We start from the raw sequence: 19,792 nt of genomic DNA on the forward strand, positions 1-19,792 counted from the left end.
TTCAGAGACGGCCAAATAAAGTGAAACAAGGAACTTTATTTAACAGCATACTGGGTGCATCGAACTTGTGACCCAGCTCGAGCACACCTAGATGGGAGGGACAAGACCTTTTAAGACCCTTCAATTTAACATAGCCACTCCCTTGCTCCTCCCATGCCAGCCCTCGCTCTTTTCTTCCTTAAAAGGTGAGCTTTGCTTTCTGGTGCAGCCTGTTGGTTGTCCTCATCCACCTGTCAGGTTGTTTCCCCACCCAGGCCGCATGGTTCCCTTGCAGTGAGCCCAGGCTGCTCTCACCACCTTACATTCTTCCAGGCTCGCCCTCACACTGTAACAGTAAGCAAACAGAACAGTAAGTGACAGTAAGCAGGTAGAACTATAAGCAGAGCAATAGGCAACCCTAAGCAGAACTGTGTGTAGCAGCAGGTAGGCAGCAGCAATAAGCAACCTCAAGCAGAACCACAAGCTGTCCACCAGTCTCCAACCACAAAATGGCTCCCCAGTCCTTCAAACAAAATGGCTCCCAAGTGCCCCGGCATGAGGCAGCCATGGAAACCCCTGCTTGTAATAAAACCATCCTATTTATTTCCAACAAACATCAAGGCTGCAACTAGACCCCTGCAGTGAGAAAGCAAGAAAGGAAGGGAAGAGTCTGTTTAAATTGAAACATTTCAATGGCTTGCCCCTTTTAAAAAAGCAAAATCTAGGTTAAATTATTAAAATGAATCTAATAAACTAAGGGAATGATTTGAGCTAATTAAAAAGAAAACAGCATAAGGTCAATATAACCTAGAGAGAGAAAAGAAAAACAAATCACAAAACTTAATTGGGCCCCTATAAAGACATAAAACAAGTTACCTCCCTTTTACCTTGTACAAAATTTATAGTGAGGAGACTTCGTTTAGTTAACTAGATAATAACACCTTTCTTGAAAATTTATAACTTTGTATAGATAACAAGCTAAGTCTAAGAAAACATCTGTTGAATGTCTGACTTAACAATATATATTGATGCTTGTATGTATATACACTGTCTAAGAAAAACATCTGTTGAATTCCTGACATAACAATGTGTAATGTTTATGCTTATGTATAATGAATATTCATGAAGTAGCTGAGAATAAATATAGAACACTGTCTGCTTTGGGTGTGACAGGCATTCAGAGTTGCTCAAACTCCCCCCTGATCACCCAGTGCTGAATTTGCTTTTATCATATAATAAATTCAAACTGGAAATTACCCGGCCTTGGGTCTCTATTTCTCACAATCAACAACACAAAGATTAACACACAATATAAGCTAAAACTGTCAAGAAGCCATGGAGAGTAAAAACAAAAAGCTTACGTGAAAGATTGTTGGGGAAGGACTTGCTCTCAGCTGGGCAAGGAAAGTGTTCCCAAGTCATTTGAGGAAAACCAAAGCCTCATGGTTTTTGCTTTGCTCTTTACCAAAATGTCAGCTGTAACCAGGTGGTTAACAAGGGAAGAGAATATACCCAACCCAAAACACAGCCCCACACCAGCTACTGTGAAGAGAATTAGCTCTATCCCAGCCAAACCCAGCACATGTTAACAACATGCAAACCAATGATCAAGCTAAACTAAGGAAAGAAACAATCTATTTAAGTAGGATGCTTACAAAAATAATCTGCAATTTTAGACAACACATTTAGAAAAATGGTTAAGTAATCTCCAAGCTATTAGCAATTCCTTTCAAGAACTCCAAAAAGACAGCTGAGGTTCCATGAGACCAGCAAAAAGGAAATAGTGCCTACCCTAGGCCAGTCACCTTTATTTTGTATCAGACAAAATACTGGAAGAAATTACTTGTAAATTAATTGCAAATTATTTGTAAGGCCTCAGATGATAAGTTGAATAATAATCAACCATAACATCAAAAAAAAAGCAAATTATGGAACCTTGACTGAAGCAAGGCTTCTGATGAAGCAAGGTCAAGAAGCTGGCTACACAACACTTAAGTGAAATGGTTACAAAATGGCGCTTAGAAATAGTGTCAAGTTTGCAGAGAGTCCTCCATATGCTCACATCCCAAGTCCTGAACTCCTTCTGTGAGGCAAGAGGGTAGGGAATATTTTTATCATATTTGTGAAGGATATCCTGTTCAGGCGGGAGCTCTAAGCATTTTGGAAGATGTAATTAGAATTGAACAAATCATGACAAGTTGGAACAAAGATCTGAACTAAACAGGATGTAATTCAATAAGGTGAGAAACTGTTACATATAGCTGGGAATAATTGGCTGCAAAACTGTGAGCTGAAGACAAAGTGGCAAAGCAGTCACTTTACAGAAAATCTTGGTTCATAGCAGTTCACAAATAGAAAATGAGTCACCACAAAAAATGTGACTATGCTACTGAAACGTAGGAAAAGGCTGTAAAAGACGAGAGCGAAATAATTCTTCTGCTCCACTGAGCTCAAAAAAGGCTTTCGTGAAGAACAGAGCTCAGTTTTGGGCACCTCCTTTCAATTCCAGAGATCTCCCAGGAGAACACAAAGAACTACCAGGAGCCTGCACAACTTGACCTTGAGTCGTACTGGAGCGCAACTGAAGGGAATTCAGTTGGACATCTGAAAAATCTGAGACATATCCAAGCCTAGAAAAATAAGAGACTTTGTGTAAAGAGAGCAGTCCGTATGTATACAAGAGAAGTGAATACTCATAACCAGCACATCTGTTTGAACCTGGAAATAACTTTTTGCAGCATAATGGACTCTCCAGCTAAAACACTTCACGAGAGTTGCTTTTTTTTAGTGTACTTAATTCCTCATCTACTTCGTATCCTGAGGTGTGATAAAAGTCCTGAAGATGCTGTGGGGTCTGTGAGGGCTATAAGGGCTCTGAGGACTTTGAGAGCTATAGAGGGTCATGGGGGCTGTGAGGTCTGTGAAGGCAATGGAGGCTTTGAGGTCTATAGGTTCTTTGAGGGCTCTAGGGTCTTTGCCAGCTATGGTGGCTATAGGGGCTGTGAGGGCTACAGGGGCTCTGAGGCTTATGGGACTGTGAGTGCTACTTGGTCTGTGAGCTCTGTGGGGGCTCTGATGGTTTGAGGTTTGTTACCACTACAGGGTGTGTGAGGGCCGTGGGGTCTGTGAGGCATATGGGGGATGTGAGCACTGTGGGGGTCATGAGGGCTATGGGGGCTTTAAGGGTTATGAGGGGCTATAGGGGCTGTGAGGGCTATAGAGGCTGTGAGAGCTATAGGGAATGTGAGGGCTATGAGAACTATCAGGGCTAAGAGGGCTGTGAAGGCTATGGGGGCTGTAATGGCTATAGGGGCTGTGACGGCCTTTGAGAGCTATGGGGGCTATGGGGGCTGTGAGGTTTATGGGGTCTGTGAGGGCTATAGGAGCTGTGAGGGCTATGGGGGTTGTGAGGACTGTGAGAGCTATGGGGGCTCTGAAGGCTATAATGGTTATAGGGACTCCAGGGTCTATGAGGGCTTTGGAGCCTGTGACTCTGTAGGGGCTGTGATGGATATGGGGGCTATGAGGCCCCTGAGGAGGTAGGAAGAAGGACAAAAACTTGATTCCATAATCATCCAAATTCAGGGAGGAATCTTCTCCATCCACTGTGGCAACCAGAGAGAAGGCACAAACATTCCAAAGCAATGCTTGTGGAAAATTCGTATATACACATTGCAAAACTATTGAGACAAAATATATACAAATATTAACCAAAGCCATCAAAATCTTACTCAAATTATCTAGTATCTTAACAATACTGATCGAGGTTCTTCACACTATGTAAACAAACTTAAGTTAGAGTAGATATCCATCCTTTTGAGACCTTTTTAGAAAAAATGTTTTTTGTCAGATTTATTAGTATCCATGGGGGTCATCAGAGACATTTGAGTTCCTGTATCAACCAGAAAATTCAAAGGTTGTTTTCTTGGTCCTACTGGTAAGTAGAGATGGGGTCCATCCTATTTCAGCTCTTCTGTGGTAACCTGCAATTTGGAGGCTTCATTTGGGAAGCCCTACAAGGTATAAGGACTAAGCAAGGAAGTCTGTGTTTACATGGGAAGATAAAGCCTTCCCTGTTGTCAGTGTATGTACACTATACTTCCTAATGAATCTGTGACAGAACCCCTGACCCTCAAAGCAACCCCTTCTTCTGCAAGTTCTGCAGAATAAGAAAATTGGAAGTTGTGTGAGAAATTGTTTTCTGAGGAAAAGATGCATCACTTGGCTGTTGTAAGATCTGACACCTGAAAAGGCAGCTGAGCTGCAATGGGTATGGGATTCAAGTTTAATAGAGCACTAATCTCTCTTGGGCTTCAGAGAAAAGATGAAAAACGAAGAGCAACCAAGCAGTTCTTGTCTGATAATAGTAGATTACTGTAACAGATAACTTCCAAAAACCTTGCGAGTTGTAGCTGTTACACCTCAGAGATCAGTGAATGACCGTGTTTGCCCTCCACTGTTTTTCAATGTTTAATTCATCTCTGCAGGGTAGAAACAGTTTTATCTTGTCTATTTAATATGCAAGTAAGTGCATACATGCCTATGTGCTTCCTGTGGAAGGAAATTCAAGGAGAAGATGGAGTTTTGTATGAAAATAGAGGACACTCCTTTTTTTCCTTTGTTTTTTTTTTTTTTTTTGCAGAGTTCTGTGTGTTAATGGAAACAATGATAAGAAAAACTACTGCCTGTGAGAGACAGTGATAAACTGCCACATAAACAACCTTCTGATATCAAATTGCTGAAGTCCAACTACAGTCAGGTTGTAAAGACTGAGGACTTCACAAGGAAGATGAATAACTTACTTTTTAGCTCTTATTTTTCATTCAGGTAGCACATGTCTGCCCAGCAGAGCCCCCAGAACATCAATGCCCCCAAAAGCATTGGGGACAATAAGACTGGAGATCCTGCAGCCTCATGTATGAGAACAAGAAAGTGCTTCTCAAAAGAGTTGGGGTTTGTGAACAGGCTACAACTTTTGCCCATATTGCAGCCTTCCATGTGCCTTAATGAGCACGTAAAAAATACCCATTCATCTCTCAGAAACTGATGACACTCTTGCTAAAATTAAATGAATATAATATCTTAAAAATGTATACACAGTGCAAGCTCCATCTGTGCCCACAGGATGTTCTGATCCTTTCACTGTTGTTTCTTTAGCAATTATATCAATTGCTTATGTAGAAAAATAACACCAAAAATACTTAACTAGCAAAACCACAAACACTTATCTCTTCCTGTCTGGAAACGAGAGTCAATTCCACTATTAGTTACTATTTTTCATTCAACTTACTGATTCCCTTTAGTGATTTTCCTTTTTCTTCTTCTGTAAATGACACCTCCTTCACCTGCTGGAATCAAAGAAGAGTAGGCAGCATCATATGACATGTTACATTACTGAAGCCTTCAAGCAATCTTGAAAGAATCTTTTATTAACAATGAAAGATATCAACTTCTTTTTACAAAACCGGTGTTCTTTTTAAGCAAGTTAAAAAATCAAATCAATAGTTGAAATGTCAAATTCAAAAAAAAAATCCTTAAAGGTTAGGATTAATGATGTAATTCTTGGTGACAATTTACCAAAACCAGAAGAACATACACAACAAGAACCATTTGTAGTGTACATTTACAATTCAGAAATTTCAGTGTTTCCTGCTGAAATTGAACTGCTGGAATGGCGTGTAACAGCTTTTTACCAGCACAATAACGAGAGAGAGGAAACTGAGAATACTGTGCTGAGAAGAAATTCAAAAGTGGAGGAGGAAATTCTTATCAAAAAGATAGGAGTTTGTGTGCATGAGAATGGGCCTGTCAGAGAAGACATGATATGTAGAACCTGGTAAAAGAATAACAAAAATTACCATACAGAATGATCTCCAAAAAATAACCTCAGCCCATCTAAACAAATTTGACATGTTCTCAGTGAAAATAATCTCTTTGTGAACTGTTTCTCAAGCATATACTGGAACTACATATATACAGAATATAGAATACATAATACATGTTACATATTAGATATATAATATAGATATATAATATATTATAGTATATATTATATAAATATATATTATAAATGAGATATTTTTTTTTACAAGTCTCTTCTGAAATCCCACTAAGAGATGAGGTATCAAACATGTCTCTCTGCAATAATGTGAACAACATACTTTTTAAAAACTGCTAGAACTGAGATCTGAATAAGCAGCTACTTGAGATCCACACTAACATAAAACCACCTAAACTTGCTTTATGCAGATATTCATAACATCAGGAGAAGCTAAGCTTGGTCCTTGATTTTCCTGTGGGAACTGACAGTCCCATTTGCTGGAAGATGCACTAGGGATGTCTTGTATCAGGCGTTCTCAAACAAGCCAGTACAAAACTTGGAGTCTTTATGGGGGATACTAAGCAAGGATAACTCCAGGAAATCATCAGCATGTTTTCCTTTACTGCAGAAATGGGATGTGACTACAGAGATGTAAGACAGTCCTACTTTTTTCTTGTAGTAAGAGTGCTTTCCCTGGGAAATTCAATTGGAAAAATTACTCACCCCGCAGTTTACTCATAATGCATTTACTGTAACTTGCATGAGTGTGGAGGAACACAAGGTCTAGTGGCTCGAACAGGAGGCCAGACCGTGGGTTTATTCCTCATCTTGCCACTGCTTGCTTTGTGAACCTGAGAAGTTTCTTAACCTTTACAATTCAGCTTCCCCTGCAAAGTGAGAGTAAGGCTGTGGTTTTACATGCAGCTAAACAAAGGTATTGCTGGAGAGAAACTGTGCTGGCTGTATCGCCCTCTCTGTCTCTTATTTCCCCCGGTTTCACTGTACGCAAGGAAATCTGCCAGAAAGGAACAAAAATTACATTGCTAATTTAGGCGGTTTGAGGTTTTATGCACATACACACACACTGGAATTCTTATAAAACGTAATTTTCTGAATAGTTTAGCATCTCAACTCATCTATTACCTTCCTAAGCTCAATAAAAGGCTGTTGTAAAATGTGATGCAGCAGTGTTATGAAGGAAAAGAACTAGTTTCAATCTAAGTACCACTGGAAGAAGGAAAGGAAATAAAGGATTGTAGCTGTGCTTTTCTGTTAAGACAGAATAAATAGAAAAGGAAATAAATCAAGGAAGTGCAAGATAAAGAGGTGGCAGCACATGGCACTTGGCTGCTGCCTCTGCCTGGAGGTGATTCAGAAGCCAAGCAGATGGTGATTTCAGCAGAGGGCACCAGAACAACAGGGATGTGCTGTGGTTCTGTGCCTGTGCCTTGCTCTGCCTGGTGGGCCTACACACCTGCTATGCTGCAAATTCTTGTACTTTATATTGCTTCAAAACTTTTGTCACACAGAGAGAGATGTATTAAATGACAGTGGAAGCTCTGGGATTGAAGCTAAGCAGGAATTACATGTAAGCAAAAAGGCAGTAAGTAGCAAATGAGAATCTGGGGCATATACCCCTGAGCCAGCATTCTGCATCCCTAAGCACCAGTGGGAGAAGGAGGAGGAGGAGATGGGACAGTTAAGTAAGTGAAACTTCTAATGAGAAATCATTGAGGTTTCTTATTACCTCCCTTATAATTTCTTCTTTTTCCACACACAGCACCTGCAACCAGAGGGTATATTTACATAGATCTTTTGCATTCCAAGTAGCCTGAAAATACAAACATTAATAACTGCACGGAGAGTTTGCAAATTTATTATGTACAGCATCAAAGAACTGTAAAAAGTTTTCAATGAGATGTTTGGCAGGTTTGCAAATTGAATGTTTGGGAGAGAAGCAGTCATGGAGGAACTCTGATTTTACATATATGCACTTTACATTCCTGTAGATCCTTCAGGATTCTCTTGCACAAAGGAAATCTAAATCTTGCCTCTTATGGTGGAGACACTGAACATGTCCTTCCACAGAGGAAGGCTCTACTTTGCTACCATCCTCTTGTTTTCAAATAAGCACATATAACAACCTCTAATAGTTGCATCTGCATCCCATGGACTTGGATGATATTCAGCATACTCTTTAATAAATATTGGAATTTTTTGAAATGATTACGTTGGACAGATATGGTCTTCTGCTTTTGTCAGTGGGATTTTATAAAAGTGCAGGAATTTAGGTTTTGTTAACAAGATGGTCAAGCACATACAAGTGCTAAAGATTTTCTTTTTTGTTATCTGTGGTTTACATGCTTGGTAGTTTACATTCACACATCTTGGCTGTGTGAATTAACAAGGACATTTTTTACATACTTTTACATACACCTGGAAAAATACGTCATCCTTGTCTTTCATTCTGATATCACAGGTTTCAAAATGAGAATTTTTCCATTATTATCAGCTTTACTGCTCACGTTGGTAACTAAAACAGCAAAGTGAAACACTGCCAACACATTTTAAAAATTCTGCATTTTTTTATAAAGACAGCTATTCTGGTAGCACAGTTCTGTATCAGTTTTATATGAAAGAGCAGTATAAAAATTGAATGGTGAGATGACACCATTCGACAGTTATACTGGTATTTTACCTATTTCTCTCGGTCATACAGGCTAAAATGAGGAGTCATTTTTAAGGCGTAATCTGAAGAACATTACTAGAGTGGCCACAAACGTCAAATCCTAGAACCATGCTTACACATTATCCCCTCTTGGATGGAAAAACAAAAGAAAAAAAGGAATTTAAAATTTAGACTATATGTGGTAGAACCAAACTCACTCCTGTGGGTTTTTAAGCATGTCATGCAGGAAGAAATGCTGTGTAACTGGGGAAAGCGGACATTAAAACTAATCTAGATACCTCACGGGAGCAGCTCCCGAGGAGAGAACAAGCTCACCTACAAATTTCTGAACTTCTAGAAAACAGAATAAAGAATAAGCATTAGAAGCATTAGAAAAGTATGACTGATGGAGGTGTAAGATGGGGTTTGAGAACTAAAGTTGCAGTGTTACATAATAAGAACCATAGGCCATTTCAGATCCCACCTCTTTAAATTTCAACAACTGTGGTAACCTATGTTGTAATACTGCAAATTACTGTTAGTGTGTTAATACTGGTGATGGAATTAAATGCTGAGGGAAAACATAAACTGCCTGAAAACTAAAAGCTTTCCACAATACAGGAACAATACACAGGAACCAAGTATAGAAAGTGGGAGAAGTCTCCAGACTGGATTATTAAAACCCAGACTGAACAAAACACTACGTGCTAGAAACTAGGAAGTATCAGGATGTCCTCAGGCCTTGACCATTTCTAGTTTCTGTGACTTTAAACCAAGGTTTAAAGAACACCGGCCATTTTAGCCCCTACTGCCATCTTCTGCTTCTGCTCACAACACTGATAACTCCAGCAAGGGTCACATTTCTGTGTAACATTTAGGAGAGGAGTCTGCAAAGGATGGCTATTGCTGATTGGAAATTTTCTGTGGTATAGAATCTCAGACTGGTATGGGTTGGAAGGGGCCTTAAAGACTATCTCATTCCACCCCCTGCCACAGGCAGGGACACCTTCCACTAGCCCAGGCTGCTCCAAGCCCCGTCCAACCTGGCCTTGGACACTTGCAGGGATGGGGCAGCCTGTGCCAGGGCCTCCCCACCCTCACAGGGAGGAATTTCTTCCTAATATCCCGTCTAACCCTGCCTTCTGGCAGGTATGTACAGTTTTAAATTAGAGTAATAGGGTGAAGAGAGTACTTAAATTGATCTAAAAAAATGTACAAAGATACTGTTTAATAGGTCATTTCCAAGAGAGAGGACTGATTAGATAAGCGTATAATGATTCAGATTTGAATTTTATTTTTTAAATTTTTAAAAATTACACTGCAGTTTGCCAGTTGGTTATATGAAAGATGGTGCTTCAGGACAAAGACTCTTACATTATTTATACAGCCATTAAGAACAAGTCGTATGAAGGTTTCATTGAGGCATTGTAGAAAGTATTACAATGGCAATAAAATGATAAAAATATAATAATGTACTAATGTGTGATCATCTCCAACTTACAAATCTGGGTAAGTATAAAATTCTTGATTAAACTGTTCATTCAGCTATTTAATTTTGTGACAATGGTACTAAGGATTCTGATGTTTACATTGCTTGTTTTAGATTTCTCTTGCTGGATTTTTAAATTTTTCCTGTTAATCTTTTTGAAGCAACAATAAAATAGTCATAATGCTTAAGACTGACATTTCCACGTTAAACTTCCCAATTTATCATAGAATCGTACAATGGTTTGAGTTGGAAGGCACCTTAAAGCTCTTCTGGCTCCAAACCACCTGCCATGGGCATGGACACCTTCCACTAGACCAGGTTGCTCTAAGTCCCATCCAGCTTGGCCTTGAACACTTCCAATTTACACTTCTTTTGTAACTCACACTAAGGCTCTTGCTAAGTTAAAGGTGGTATATGTTACCTTCTGGTGGTAAGAAAATATGGTAAGAAAAGTCAGCTTTCATAAATTAATAGCTGTTCTTAACAATGTTATTTAAGCTTGATAAGCACTAGGCTTGTTTTGGTGGACAAACCTAAATAATAGAGATGATTTCTACAGTAAAATGGATACTTACTACCATCACATTTCCTGTAAAATTAACATGAAAATCTGTCTGTGGTCAGTGCAAGAGTCAGAAGTAGGAGCTGAAGAGTAACCTCCCCCTGTGTAGTTTTTCCTTGTGTGTAGGAGTTTAGCTCTGTGATTTATTTCTACGTTCTATCTGGATGTCATGACCCAGCTTCCTTTTGCACGTTGCTGTCTTGGGTCTCTGGCTCTGGGCCTGGATACTTCTGACCTGATGTTGCTCTGTTTAAATTGCATTTTGAGCTCATGCGACGCTGCAGTTCGGATATTGAACTGATAATACACTGTGTGCTCCTCATGGTGTTATAACTGAAAATAGAAATGCAGTGATTCCATACCCAGCATCCCACACAGTGGCCTCACGCCAGGATTGATCCCACAGATCTGGGCCCAGACATGACAAAACACCTGGGCAGTAAGACGGGGACACTAAACACTATTTTTGGTCTTTAATTTGAAAACACATGTGGATAAATTCCTTAGTATTTTACACCATATTCACATTCTTGTAAATGGGCATCAGGTCGATGCTACCTTCAAATAACCTGATGGCAAATAATTAGCTCTCGTAACATTTTAAAACTATCAGTCGGTAAGTGCTAAGTAAATGCTACGAGTCATTATGAATACCCGTAAGGCATTTTATAAGGATTTAAAATTTCTTCAGTATTTCAGCTATTTGTGATAGTGGCATACCGGAAGGTTTGGTGGGTCCCCAAACATCTTACCTGTGGTGTTGTTAAAGCTGAGGATGATTTCAGTGGGTCCTGCAGCAAATAAAGCTACGGGGGACCTTCTCCAGCAGCGAGTCCAGCTCTGCTCCTTCCCCTGGGGCTGGTGGGCAGAGCGGCGAGGGCTTTACCCTGAACGGCCGCCTAAGCGGGAACAGCTTAATTTGTGTTATTTTCCCTTTAAGTTAGAAAATTACCCAGCCTCAAGCTCTTAGGTGTGTTGGCGTGAGGCAGTCGCAGCGGGGAAGATGAGGGAAACCGCAGCGCTCGCCAACACAGGAGCATCCTGAGGGAGAGAAAATGGCGGGCGGGGGCCCTCGGGAGGCTCCCAACACACAGAGCACTCCTCAGGCGGCGCTCGGCGTGTGAAGAGCCGCGACCTCCACCCCGATGCCCGTCTGAGCCCGCTAGCGATGAGAAGATGAGGTGATAGAGCGAAAAACACCCCAAAATGTCGAGAGAGGGCAAAGGGGAGGTATACCGGCCCTCACAGACCGCCAGACGCCCTCCCGGCCATGGGTGACAGTTCCCCCGCCCAGCCCTGCCCTGCCCAGCCCTCACGGCGCTCCAGCCCGTGACTCGGCTGTTTCTCCCTGCCCCGCCCCGGCTGCTCGGGGGAGGAGGGCGCAGGAAGGGGAGGGCGATGCGGGGAGGGAGGGAAGGAGGGAGGCGGTGAGCGGAGCAGCCGACGCACAAGATGGCCGCTGCTGGAGCGGCGGCGGTGGGGCGGCGGCGGGCGATGGCGGCGCTGCCCCGGGGCCCGCGGGTACTGCCGGAGGAGCAGCAGGGCGCTGCTTCAGCCCCCGTGTGCCGGAGCTGAGGGGGCCGGTGGGCGCTGCGGGGAGCCCGGCCCGTGTGGTGAGTGCGCCGGCTCCGCCGCGGGGTGCAGGGAACAATGGGGCGGGAGGGCTCTGCCCGCCTTGCCGGGGAAGGAGGCGGAGGGGCGGGCGCTCGGACGAGCTGATCTCTAGAGGTACCTCACAACGCTGACAGTTCCGTGGTTCTGTGCCTCGCCGGGCCTCAGGCTCCTTCCGGGCTCGATTTCCGAGCGCCCCGGGCAGGCGGGGAGGGACCGCAGGTCTCTGTGCCCGGCGCAGGGAAGGCGGAGGGCGGCTGGGTCCGGGCTGTGGGTGGGGAGAGGCGGCATCGCCTCTGGCTGCAGCGGCCGAGGGACAGGCGGCTTTTGTGTGTGCCCTGCGACTGCTCTTGTTTTTCTGCGTGGCTAGAAAGATAAGAAAACTCATCCCCGTGTCGTGTTGAACCACAGCGATGCGGGAATTAATACCCCCCGTTCTCGGGACACCCCTCCCCCCTCCCCTGGTCGTGGCTCTTTTGTCTGTGGCGCCTGAAGGAAGAGCGAGGTGGCCTCGGCTCCCTCTGCGTGGGGACAAACCGTGGTGAAACCGCACAGGAACTCCCCTGACTTTCACTAATTTTTCCACCCTGGCGTTGTTTTGGCCATTGGATTCCGGGGCGAGCGTGGGTAAGGTTTCACACCGGGAGCGTGGTGGTGGTGTAGCTGCATTTTAATGTGCTTTAGTGGTTGGGAATGTCCTGGTGTCAGGTTTTGTCCTCAAAAGCCATTTTGAGGCCTGTGCTGTTTTAGAACAGGGAACTGATGCAGGGGTTTTTTCCTCCTAGGAACTGGGAATGTTGAATTTTCCTTCACATACCTTTTCCCTCAGAGTAGCTCTCTTATTTTATTAATTTCCGTCAAGTGTGAATGACAAATCGCCTGTCCCTCTGCTGGTAGCTACTGTTTTCTGGATGTTTTTGCCATATTGAAAAATGGCTGAAGTGGGTAAAAAAAAAAAAAATGAAAAATTTACAGAAATTATTAAAAGTTCAAAGTAACCTGGGCTGTGGCTGAGCTGCTTTAATAATTGTAACTGGTTTAGCAATGCTGTTGTCTAATGACTCTGCTGTAAGAGAAATGCAATTGTTAACTTCACCATTTATATTTTATTCACATCATATGGCCACAGAGGTGTTAGATAACACAGCAGTACTATGAAGCAGAAATTAATGTGATCCTGAATGTACCTTTTTTTTACCCCATTCAGTCTTATAAGGATATGGAGGGCATTAATTTTATCAGCTATAAATGTCTGTATTGCTGCATTGGAAGTCAGTGGAGCTAATAGGCGGCTTCATAGCTGTATAAATAACCCACATTCCAGGAGCAGTGTGTACCTTATTGGCAGTTTCTAAGCTTTACCAGGAGCACTGTGGCTTTCTTCAGTGCATTAACACTCAGTGCTGATATGAAATTATGGTTTCCACTAACGTAAATAGAAGACGTTATCAGGCACCTTTTCTTTTCCAGTCGATAGCTTTGCCTTCCTGTCCCAGAAAAGGGTCTGTCAAAGCAGACAGCTTGACAGGCTGCTTGGAGGGAAATGTAGAAACACAGTTACCATCAGTACAGTCTGTTTTGACAACCAGAAACTTGAGTGGTGAGCTTGTCAATCACCTGTGAACAGCAGGAGCCTTGATGGAGATGAGTGGGAAGTTACTTGTGTGGTTTCTGGTGGTTTGTTTGTTTTTGTGGGTTTTTTGTCAGCTCTGTATCCAGACTAGCTTAATTCAAAGCAAAATATTTTATAAATTTACAGTGAGATGGTTGTATGTGGATAATTTAAAAAAACTGGTGTTCCAGTGAACAGATGAATGTATGAATCCGGAAATTGTAGACATTAATAAGGCAAGGTTTAATTTAGGGGCATCTTGAGACTTGTGTATTATTATATAAAAGTGTTCCTGCTAAAGCAGATGAACAGAACAGGATTGCTTTTGGAAACTTCTGCTGTGATGCCAGTGATTCACCAGCAATCTGGGTCGAAGCCATTATCAATCTTGTTGAATTAAGCATCACAGAAGCTGAGATTCAATGAGAGTGTGTGTTAAAATAGTGACTTAATTTTTTACGTAAAAAACAGCATTTTGTACAAACTTACAAAAATGCTGGTTTGTAGGTTGTGGGTGATGCTGATGGTGGTTACCTGTGATAATGATGGCAAAGACTAACATCCCATTTTATTAGTCTATATCTCATAACTAACCAGTGCTGTAAAAGGGTATTTGATGGTACTGAGGGAATTGACCTTTCCCAGTCTGGAATATGTAATGATAGGAATGAAAATTAATGTTTTTGTTTTATTTCGTCACCAAGAATTATAGTTTACATGCTGGATACCTGGGAAAAAATGTTTCATCCATTTGAAAGAACTTGCGTAATCGTAGCTTTCAAACAATATAAAGTGTGAAGCTGGACTAGAAGGAAAGAACTCACCTGCATTTATTCTCTCAAACTTCCCAAGCATCTCAAAATAGTGATGCAGCAGCCACTATGAGGCATCTTTAAGTAGGTGACGTTTATAAAACTTTTTAATTTTTTGCAGAGCCTGCTCATTGTTTAAAATTCTCTTCCCCACTGAATCATTTTGCAGATGAAAATCTGTGTGGTTTTTTGGTGGTTCTTCCCACACCCGGTAAATCAGGTGGTTGTGTGCTGGACCATCCTGAGTATTACTGGCTGTTAGGCCAGGAAAACCAGTGTGTCTCAAAGTACATGAGAGATAAGCCATAGGAGAATTTGTATTTTGAAGTTAATGCCCTGAACTGCACTTGGTAACGAATATGAAACCATTCTCACACAGAAATAAAGATATAGTATGGCCCTGTCGTGAAAGATCGTTGTATAAACATGCTGCACCAGCCGAAATTTCAGCGTGACCTTCAAGATTCCATGTAGGCTCTGTTACAGTAATGGAGCCTGAAGTCGAGGGACTGTGATAACTGAGAAGGAAAACCACAGATGTTTACTTACGTTATGTTACTTTCCTTTCGGCACGGAGATTCCACGGTGAACAGTGAATTAGGTGCAGTTCCCATCACTGAGTGTGACCACTTGTTTTTCTCAAGAAGCATCTCTCGATGGTTATCGTTTGCATCAGTTTCATTTTCTTGGTTCATAGTAAAAGTTGAACTGGTATTGCATTTCCAAGGACCAACTGATTTCTGAGGAGATTTTTTAGGTGTGGAAATGTGTTAACAGGCAAGAAAGTGAGAAAGTCTTGTCAGCTTCTTGTAAATAGATTTTTCTGGTATAAAAATAATTTCTGGTTAGAGGGCTTGAGGAAATAGCTTTCCTGTTACTGCGTGGTAGCAACAGGTTGTACTGCTATCAGCTGGGGAAGGATGGCAGTTTTGTGATAGAAATACCAAGACACTTAAACCATTTGCTGTAAATGTGTGTGGTCAGAGGCAGCACCAGTTGTGCACTGCTCTGTGCTGGAATGTCTAGAGAGGTGTGTTTCATGCAAGTGTGATGTGTGTCCCCCACCTCCCATTAAGATTTCTTTCTAATGCAGTGAGAGGGAAGGCAGCTGCACGTGGTCTAAGGAAAATTTCAGCAAGTAGAGGTGGCTTATTGTATATATCAGGGGATACACACAGACCTGGACATCCAATGCAGACTTTTACATGAAAACTTATGCCCTGCATGCTGGGTTGTGTTTTTTTCCCCCAGAAAGTAAGGTATCTCGGGAAGCCTAAGAACCACGTGTAGAAAAAAATGTCTCTTTGTGACTTGATTGTTCAAAATAGGTAAGGGCACACAATGTTAGCTGCATTGTTAAAATGAAGAATTGTTAGGAACGTGGAGAAAGATCTTCATATGAGAAATAATGAGGAGGAGAGGGGAGGCAAGGCACAAAATGATTGTTTTTCCTCTTCTGCTGCATAGGAAATGGAGGATATGCAGTTAAACTGAAAAGTAGGGGAAGGCTGGTTGAAGGAACCGACCTTTCATTTGCTTCACATAGTTTGTGACAGAGTTGCCACGTAATTTGACACAAAGAATCAAATTTCTTTGAGAAGAGAGTGTTTGTGTCAGGGAATACTGTGGTGAGCCTGGAGTTCAGTGTCACAGAAGATGGAGGCTTTATTGACAATTATGCCTTCCAGCCATAAAGTCACTGAAACCACCGTAAGGACATGTTGTTCTTGCTGTATAGACCCCTCTCACTACTGATTTCTTGCAAATCCACTTCTTTAAAGCATTATTTCTCAGTTGCACAAATATTTAGCACTTGGGTATGTGTTATGTTAGTCTGAGACAGGACTGTACTTCAGCTACCGGACAACTGAAGAAACAAAGCCTGTGATGTGGCTGAGTGACTACAATGTGCTCTTCTGGGAAAATCTAGATCTTGCAGGTGGTTCCTGACTTCTTTCAGTTTGTTTCTTGTTTTAACAAGGAAAGTCAGGCAGGTCTCACCCCTCTACTATCCTAGTTTAATAGCTATTTTTAAAATTATCTAATTAACTACTCTTTAAAAGCAGGCTGTTAAATTAAAATCCGGGCATTCCAGACATCATTATTTTTCAGGATGCTCCTGTGTTGATCAGACCCTGTGAGTATAAGCTTTGAAGGTTGAGGTATGGTTGGTTTTAAACCTGTTCTTGATAATAAAATGCTGGTTGATCAGCTGATGGAGCAGGAGTGCTTGTGACCTGATTCTAAATGTCTTCTCAGCACTTCCTCCTGAACTCCTTTTGAGCAATCACTTCAGTTCAAGCAGGGAGGAAAATGAAGGGTGTTCAATTACAACTTTTAACTTCCCTACTGTTTTCAAAGGAGAATCTTGTCTCTTTGTTGTGCATTGGAGATCTTCAGGGACCTGCAGCTAATTATTTTTGATAAATTGTGGCAGGCAATATTGGACCCCAACTCAACTATCTCTTGGCAAAAGGAGTGAGGTTCAGGGAAGGTATTGCAAAATGAATCAATTGAAATTCATGCCAAGGGGAACGGTTTTAATTACCTACTTATTAATAAACCAGCTTCTGTGGAACACTCCCAGCGTTCAGTAGCATTTAACTTTTTCTGTGCTTTGTTTTTAGAGTAAACATTATTCATACTGACTTAGCACTCTTCACTTCTTGTAGCAATTGTGCTTGAATCGGTAACTCCTCCATGTCTTACTACAGTGACTGTAATGTAAATGCCCTTCAAAAGTGAATGAAATAAAACTCTTATTGTTGACTTACTTTTCCTGTAAGTCACATTCTTTCAGCTTGTTCTATCCCCACCTCCATTCCTTTTGTTACAACTTTAGAATGAAGTCCTTCAGGTACTATTTGATGTTAGAACTCTACAAACAATGAAAGTGGTAGGACTTCCTTATCCCGTGTTTGTATCTGATGAATCTGGTACTCACAGTATGGCAAGACTAAAGTCTTTTGTCCTTTGGGGTTTAGGGCAGTTATGCAGGACTAATGATAATAAAATCTTGCCTTTCTTTCTCTGGGAGGCTCAGCAGAAAATGTTCTTCTGTCTTTACAAGGGAACATTGTTAATGAAATCTTGAAAAATCTGCTCATGCTTGTGAGTCCAGTGAAGTAGTCACTCACCTCTGTTGGTGATGTGTCACAATTTAAAATTCCTGTTTCACTTTACAAAAAACAGGCCTGCATTTTGTGCCACAGTGAAGTGTTTGAGGAGATAGGAAACAGCAAGGTGTTGTCCTGCTTCACATAGGAGGTATGGAAAAAAGAGTAGGAATTGTGGAGCTAGTCTCAGCCTCCACCTCTATAAATGAAACATCTTCAGTTATATATGGTGTGAAGTATTTCTTCAGCTCTTCCAGAGCAATGAAGTCTGTTTTACAAGGCATTTGGGCAGTGGGTTTTAGACATGTCAGAGGGGCTTCCTACCGAATGACAAAGTACCCTAATGTAAACAACAGAACTAATTAACCAAATTTGAAAGATCTTGATGAATAGTTGTTTACTATCATACTGGAATTGTCATTGGTCACCTGCATTGTTATTAATTATTGTGTGGGTAGCCATTAATATCCAGCAATTTTTGGAAGCTGGAAAATGAGCAGCTCTTATTTAGCAGCTCCAAAGGACAGTAATTCTTAACCTTACTTGCTTTGTAAAGGGAACGTGGATTTTAGTTCAAAAATAGATCAGAACAGGGCAAAGTGTCTAAATTACTAAAGCAAGTACAAAGAAAATACCACTCTGCCATGTGTCTTTCCAGACTTGAAATTATTTTTCTGTAAGGAATCTTTATATCTTTGCTTACTAAAATGCATCCTTCTAGGATGTTTTTTCCTGGATACGCGGGTGTCTTTACCTCTCCTGTTCTCTTTAAGGATCTTTCATTCTCTGGTATTCCCTATTTTTCTTTTAATTGTTTTTTAATTTACCTTTTTTCTGATATGAGCCGCTATTTAATCCAGCCAGCTAATGCAGGTAACAGAGATGGCTTATTGCCCCTTAACTTCATTACTTTATAATTCAGACTTGCAGGATGGATTGTTTGGATCCTGGGACTCTTTGTTCTTGGACTTTGCTGGGGACTACTGAAATGTCACTGCTTCCTCTGGGAAGAGTGGTGAGAGGTTAGGGAACATTGTTCATGGCACCCTCCCTTGTGGCCACTTTGACTGGTGCTGTAAATTTGACAGAAGAAAGATAAAAATAAGCTAAACTGGCCTCCTGAAACAGACTGGGTGAGTTAAACCAGGGGCTGCGACTCAGGCTGTCCTTCCTGCTTATGAGTCATTCTCCCATTTAATTGCGTGAAAAGGCCTCCTGTGGAATTAATTAGAAGAGACATCTGAGTGCTGCAAAAAACTTTAGTTAAAATGGTGAGTTTTAATTTTAGCCTCCTTTTTTTTAACTAGACCCTAAGGATGGAAGCCTGGACACTGTAACTTCTTTGTGAGTGATTCTTACAGGTGGGGAAAAAAACCCGTTATTCAGGAAAGTGAGAATTAGTTAAACTTTGATTGTTTGGGGTAGACCAGACTATTTAAAAGAGTAAGTGTTTTGTTGCCTTTTCCTGAATCGAAGATGTCTTTACTTCATGATTTCCTCTGGTTTTCTCTTCTGAACCATTTTAAGGATGTATTTGTATTAAGAAGCTTCAGGGAGACAAATAACTTGTTTTGCATGGATAATTGTGATTTAGTGCACAGAAAAGGTGCTCAAAGTAAGGGTTGACTGTGTTTGGAAACCCTTTGAAACATCCCATGTCTGCTTTTTTGGTAAGAGGCTGCCTATTGATAACAGGATGTGACTGGAGGTATCTGGAATAACCTAGTTCTGACTGGTGCCAGAATGCACTGGGAAACTGAGCTTTCCAGTTTGCCCTGCAGTGATGCTGCCTGGCATCACTGGCAACTCTGTCCATAGGCACGAAGGTTCTGTTGGAGTGCAACATACTTCTTGTTTTTATTCTTAGAATAATGAAGTGCAAGGCTGTGGACAAAGCTCTCCTAAACAGCCAGAAAGCAAAAAGGCACAGCCCAGTTGGTTGAAAATCAAAATAAATTACACTTGTACTAAATTTATCCATTTTCAGTAATTATTACCAGAGTTAAGACTTACCTTCTGTTACTGGTAAGGAGAAACGTGGCAAAATTTTCATCTTTCCTTAATGTGTGGTGTTCTGTCCTATTTCTGTAGGAAAGAATAAAAATAAGACTAATAAGTTGTT

The 19,792-nt window shown here is 41.4% G+C and overlaps 1 protein-coding gene and 1 long non-coding RNA gene across 6 annotated transcripts in view; one reads left to right on the forward strand and one right to left on the reverse strand.

Annotated features, from left to right (window-relative positions):
• Positions 1 to 16: 16 nt before the first annotated feature.
• Positions 17 to 11,969, reverse strand: LOC113957672. Of its 5 annotated transcripts, XR_003531264.1 has the most exons (6): positions 11,272 to 11,819; positions 7,548 to 7,631; positions 6,524 to 6,687; positions 5,270 to 5,327; positions 397 to 2,609; positions 17 to 325 (listed from the first exon to the last, which is right to left on the reverse strand). It is a non-coding gene; the product is annotated as an uncharacterized LOC113957672 (long non-coding RNA). The 5 variants fall into 5 exon arrangements; XR_003531262.1 differs by lacking the exon at positions 397 to 2,609 and having other exon boundaries at positions 11,272 to 11,966; XR_003531266.1 differs by lacking the exons at positions 17 to 325; positions 397 to 2,609 and adding an exon at positions 4,380 to 4,530 and having other exon boundaries at positions 5,270 to 5,324; positions 11,272 to 11,969.
• Positions 11,970 to 12,031: 62 nt separating this feature from the next.
• Positions 12,032 to 19,792, forward strand: part of RC3H1 (ring finger and CCCH-type domains 1) — a 55,188-nt gene continuing 47,427 nt past the window's right edge. Inside the window, 1 exon segment of the mRNA XM_027665333.1 lies at positions 12,032 to 12,132. The gene's annotated coding sequence lies outside the window, so the exon portion shown is untranslated.

This window comes from Corapipo altera, unplaced genomic scaffold (assembly GCF_003945725.1).
Source record: "Corapipo altera isolate COAL_440 unplaced genomic scaffold, ASM394572v1 316, whole genome shotgun sequence".
NCBI lineage: Eukaryota > Metazoa > Chordata > Aves > Passeriformes > Pipridae > Corapipo > Corapipo altera.